Genomic DNA, 6,112 nt, shown 5'->3' with positions numbered 1-6,112 from the left:
CATAAGAATGACTTAGGTGCCCGTATAGTTTTTGTGAACTAGGGGGCACGTTTCCGAAGGCGAGCCTCTCTCTTACCTACAAGAGGGGGGCAACCTCATGAGGTTTCGACCTCAACCCCACTTCGTGATGTCGGAGACGGCTCGAAATTTCGTGAGTGAGGTCAGCAAATCAGACCTCAACCTCACGCGTGAGTTTGAGGTTGAGTGAGGTCGTCATTCAGTGAGGTCGAAATTTTGAGGTCGAGACTATTCGAAATTGTCACGTCTTACTCCGACGAGTGCCGCTTCCGAAGCGGAGTTGCAGCGCATCACCGCAGTGTTCATGCAATGACACTTGGTGTTCGGTTTCCCCTGTCTAGACAACCGGATGCCGCAGTCCGCTCTTAGCTTTCGGTGCTGCGCCGTAATGTCCGTTCAGCCCGAGCCGACAGGAGGACGCACCCCTCTGGTCTTCCTGGAAGGAGTGCTGCTGTCACAGCACGCCACTCTCCCTCCCCCTTACCCCGCTGGCGTAGCAACCGTAGCTGCCTGCCTGTCGGTTCAAACTCCCGGGAGCGCGCAAAGCACGTAACTCACGTTGACCCGCGGTAGCTTTGTTTGATGCCGCAAGCAAACAAGTTCAGTCCAACAAGCACGCAATAAATTCGTCGCAGCGCGGATGGCCCCAAGCAAGACTGCTTCGTGTTCATGCTCGTTGCCGGCGCTGACGTCATGGCTCTTGCCTTGCAGTCGAGTAATGGGGATCCTGCTGTACACATCGAAAAATTTAGTATTCCACGTCTGTACACTAATTAAGGAAAGAGAACCGGCGCATTTTATGTGCCTTCATGTTTCAACAGATTTCAAACCGACAACACATTCACCTCTGATCGAAAAATTAAGGCATTTATACGGTCATTTGTGCAGTCAAATGAATGACACCGTGTGCTTTTCGTATGCTGCCCTTATAAGACAATTCATTTGGAACGATGCTCTTACTTTATATGTAGTGCTCAAAAGATAATTCACTTGCAAAAATGCCCTGTATAGTTTTTTTTATGTGTATTGCGGAAAATACAATCTTGTTCATATACTATGCCAGTACTAATACCTTGTTTTGAGCCCCGCTATTTTGCGACATACATGTGTTTATTTCTTTTGAACATTTATGTGCTTTCAATATTATGTTATCTTTTTTGTTTTTGTGCAAGGCTTTGCCCTGATGCAGTCATGCTGTACTGCCCAGCCACGCTCACAAGCATCAATGCTTAAGTGGGCTGGTTACTATCATGTACAATTGCTTGGAAATAAATTACTATTATTATTATTATTATTATTATTATTATTATTATTATTATTATTATTATTATTATTATTATTATTATTATTATTATTATTATTATTATTATTATTGCAAGCTGATTTAACAGAAACTGGAGTAGTGAGCACAGGTGAGAGAATATGATTCATGCTGTTCCTAACGACGACATCTGCTGATTTGATTAAAAAAGCACGAAGCCACAATAACCTGTATAACACCGTCGAAGATTTTGATCGGTGACTTCCCCCTTCGAACCTCACATTAATTCTGTATATTCCCGTTCCGTAATGGAAGCAGATCTGTCTGTCTGTCTGTTGCTGCCAGGAAGAAAGAAAGGAAAGTGCACAGGCCTGCTCACTGGCTCAAGCCGAGCCACAATCGCTACCACGTGCAGATAGAAGGAGAGTTGAAAAATGGGATAGAAAGACAAGATAGTAAAGACACGCTACAGACAAGGCCGATCCCGGAGGTAGTGCAATACCGGGCCAACCGGTGGCGGGAGTGAAGCATCCTTCAAACTCTCCGCCACATTTCCAAAATTAAGTCCAGTTGGACCCGTAACAGATACTCGAAGCAGATGCAAACATAATTTCACTTTTTATCCTTCCGAATAACCTCTCTTCTGGTCTCCGGTTCCTTGTTCCTTCTCGGAAATTCGCTTATTATGCCGAAACACCGCAACACGAGACGAACGTGCCAGCATAGCGGTGTTACAGCGGCGAAAGAGTGCAAAACTATAATGAATGTATGGCGATGTGGTAGCTGATTCCTTTTCCTTTTTTTAATAAAGATCTGTAAATAGAATTTATTACATGCTCGCGCTGTGCTGCTGAGTCGCTCTTTCAAACCTTCTAATATGAATGACGTTTAATGGGGCACGCTGTAGTTCGCTTCTGTGTTTAGTGTGCGATTCTTGTTTGTATGTTTCTAATCATTCTCTTTTTTTTTCTCGTATGGGATCAGCTAGGTTGGCGGCCTGCCTTGCAGACCGCCAGGCACTACACGTTATCTTTCCTTTAACTATTCTGCAGAGACCCATCGTTCACTTTAAAAGGCTTCGCAGAATGCTCACGCGGTGTTAGCGGGTAAAAAACGTCGAGGACGCTGGCGTACCATTGATTAGTTCAGTTTTGAAGGAAAACAAGTGACTGACTTAAAGAAGCTTGTCTCAGAATTCTGTGGAGGCTTATGAGTATTTAGGCGGGGTTTTTTTCCCCGGGCGGGGGGCTCGAAAAAATATTTCGCTGCGGAGAAATTTGAGCGGAGTGCCATAGTGCTCTTGAAAGAGAGAGCGGTTCACGCTGCCCGCCCTAGGCAAGTTGTTTTGACCCATGTGATTTTAATAGTTGGCACAGTGTTCGAAGACGTAATCTAGCCCTTTCTTTCAAAATGCCGCGGGATCACCGAGTCATAGGAGAATTCCCAGGATTTCGAAACAATTACCATCGCCATCTGGAGGGAAGTGGCGAAAACGGGGGCGGGTCTTGCCCTCCAAAGGAACATCAACATCATCATCCTTATTTATTACCTGCAAGTATTCCTATTTTCCCGCCCAATAATTGTCTTCGGTTGCTGGGTAATGTACAATATTTAATCAATATTCTGGCAACATTTAATTTGGTAGCGGTATATCAGACTTCCCCGGGCTCATAAGGATACACTGTTAGCATCATCATCATCGCCATCATCTCGAGAGTCAAAGGCTGCGTTCCAATACTCCCAAGTAGAGGCTACTTAGACGTCTAGCCGGACAGCCGCCATCTTGGGACGCGTTCCATTTCTCGGCGAAGCAGTCTCATAAGACTGCTTCGCCGAAGTCCACATCGATGCAGGCTAACTTGTTGTCTAAAGATGGCGGAGCTGATGTACGCGGATGAGCGAGTCGTGCTCTTGCGGGCGTCGGACTGTACACGGAGTATAGGAAAGGAAAAATGTGAGTCATTCTATTATGTTATTTGGTACGCAAACTAGTGGCTAATTAATCTTCGTGGACGTGCGATTCCTAGCAGTGAATCACGCAGGAGAAAATCGTGCAGTTGAGAGCTTTGCTACAGCAGCGGACGCTGTAGGTCTGTTTACGTGATCCGGCATCTGACGATGCCGGATCTTAATTAGCACCTTGATTTTAGAGAATACTCGTCACTGTCGTTGGTTTATTCGACGGGCGTTAAGACGGCTGGCGTGACGGTTAACAAATGTGTTCTTCTGTTGCTGTATTAGTTGCATAAACTCTTTCGCGTGCATTCTTTTTTATCTCTACGCTCTCAGAACAAATACACCGGCATGTTGCGAATTTTAGTCTTTGCAGGATTAAAGATCGCTGCTGTATTTAGGTATCTCGCTGTCTCCGAGTGCCACGTAGGGCAGACAGCAGGTTTAATGTCACGTATGTGTTTTCCTGTTGCAGTGTATATTAGCCGTATCGCATTTCGCGCATATTGATTACAGTCTTTCGTATTCTTTCTTATGTTTACAGGACCGTCTGAACGAGCACGTTCGAGGAGCATGTACAGTTGAGCATCAATAATAAAAGAATAATCGCATATCTCTTTAGCGTCGTCTTCGGAGAGCGGCCCCGTCTGCTACAAGTAGACGGACCGATAGGCACATCCACCAGTCCGGTTTACGCGCAAAGTCATTGCAGAAGAAATCTGTAAACTTGTTGAAAACACGTTTTTAATTATCGTTATTGCTCACTTTGTGAAAAATAGTAGTACAACTGTTCATAAGCTTTACTTACATTATTATGCCGCGAGGCGGCGTGAGCAGTAGACAAGTTCCAATACATGGACATGTAGACTGCTTCCTAGACGTCACACTAGACGTCTTGTTAGACGTCTAGAGTATTGGAACGCAGCCAAAGGCTGCGTTCCAATACTCCCAAGTAGACGGCTACTTAGACGTCTAGCCGGACAGCCGCCATCTTGGGACGCTTCCATTTCTCGGCGAAGCAGTCTCATAAGACTGCTTCGCCGAAGTCCACATCGATGCAGGCTAACTTGCTGTCTAAAGATGGCGGAGCTGATGTACGCGGATGAGCGAGTCGGGCTCTTGCGGGCGTCGGACTGTACACGGAGTATAGGAAAGGAAAAACGTGAGTCATTACATTATGTTATTTGGTACGCAAACTAGTGGCTAATTAATCTTTGTAGACGTGCGATTCCTAGCAGTGAATCACGCAGGAGAAAATCGTGCAGTTGAGAGTTTTGCTACAGCAGCGGACGCTGTAGGCCTGTTTACGTGATCCGGCATCTGACGCATCTGACGATGCCGGATCTTAATTAGCACCTTGATTTTAGAGAATACTCGTCGCTGACGTTGGTTTCCTCGACGGGCGTTAAGACGGCTGGCGTGACGGTTAACAAATGTGTTCTCCTGTTGCTGTATTAGTTGCATCAACTCTTTCGCGTGCATTCTTTTTTATCTTTACACTCTCAGAACAAATACACCGGCATGTTGCGAATTGATTTTAGTCTTTGCAGGATTAAAGATCGCTGCTGTATTTAGGTCTCTCGCTGTCTCCGAGTGCCACGTACGGCAGACAGCAGGTTTAATGTCTCGTATGTGTTTTCCTGTTGCAGTGTATATTAGCCGTATCGCATTTCGCGCATATTGATTACAGTCTTTCGTATTCTTTCTTATGTTTACAGGACCGTCTGGACGAGCACGTTCGAGGAGCATGTACAGTTGAGCATCAATAATAAAAGAATAATCGCATATCTCTTTAGCGTCGTCTTCGGAGAGCGGCCCCGTCTGCTACAAGTAGACTGACCGATAGGCACATCCACCAGTCCGGTTTACGCGCGAAGTCATTGCAGAAGAAATGTGTAAACTTGTTGAAAACACGTTTTTAATTATCGTTATTGCTCAGTTTGTGAAAAATAGTAGTACAACTGTTCATAAGCTTTAGTTTTTAATTATCGTTATTGCTCAGTTTGTGAAAAATAGTAGTACAACTGTTCATAAGCTTTAGTTACATTATTATGCCGCGAGGCGGCGTGAGCAGTAGACAAGTTCCAATACATGGACATGTAGACTGCTTCCTAGACGTCACACTAGACGTCTTGTTAGACGTCCAGAGTATTGGAACGCAGCCAAAGGCATGTGTCGTTGCATTATAGAGGCTAGAAGTTTTGACTAGTGTCTTGAGCAGGCGCCCTGGCCAGCCGCCGCGCCGAAGCCTGTTTCGATGCTAGCGTAGTTGGCGCTGCTCGCGGCAGGAGAGTTCGGCGAGCAGAGAAGCCGCCGCCGCCGCCGCAGCTCCTCGTGTCGCTCGTCGAGTGAAAGCGCGTCTTTCTGGTGCGCTTCCGCTTCGCTAATCTGTGTCTGCATTGTGACCACGATATTGTTTATTGTGTTAATCGAAGCGCATTTCCATCTTTCCAGCATTAGCCCAGGAAATCAAGTGCAAGGTTCAACATCCCGTGGACAAAACAAGGAACCTTCATTTCATTTCTGATTTTCCTAACATCGTAAAATATATAAGGAATGCATTTACTTCTAAGGGAGTCCAGATCCTAGGTGGTAATGCATACGTCGGCGTTATCAAAGAAGCGTGGAAGTTTGACAAAGACGCGCTTACATTGGAAGTCATGCCACATTTAACCTTATCCCATTTGCAGCCGAATGCATTTGACAAAATGCGTGTCTACCTTGCCTTCCAGCTGTTAAGTGATGAGGTTATGAAAGGACTTTTTTTTTTACAAGGATAAGCTAGACAACATTTTTCGTACAACTGAGCCAACAGAACGATTTGTGAAGCTCATGGAACGCTTGATATTTGTCATGACATCAAGGGTGCTCTCCAAAGGG

At 45.5% G+C, this 6,112-nt stretch overlaps 1 long non-coding RNA gene across 1 annotated transcript; it reads left to right on the top strand.

The window, feature by feature from the left end:
- Positions 1–3,060: 3,060 nt before the first annotated feature.
- Positions 3,061–3,845, top strand: LOC144136042 (uncharacterized). Its single transcript, XR_013315568.1, has 2 exons — positions 3,061–3,233; positions 3,777–3,845. It is a non-coding gene; the product is annotated as an uncharacterized LOC144136042 (long non-coding RNA).
- The last annotated feature ends 2,267 nt before the right edge of the window (positions 3,846–6,112 follow it).

The sequence above is a fragment of the Amblyomma americanum genome, chromosome 1 (assembly GCF_052857255.1).
Source record: "Amblyomma americanum isolate KBUSLIRL-KWMA chromosome 1, ASM5285725v1, whole genome shotgun sequence".
NCBI classification, from domain to species: domain Eukaryota; kingdom Metazoa; phylum Arthropoda; class Arachnida; order Ixodida; family Ixodidae; genus Amblyomma; species Amblyomma americanum.
Note: the sequence above shows the minus strand (reverse complement) of the source record. Positions and strands in the feature narration are given on the sequence as shown.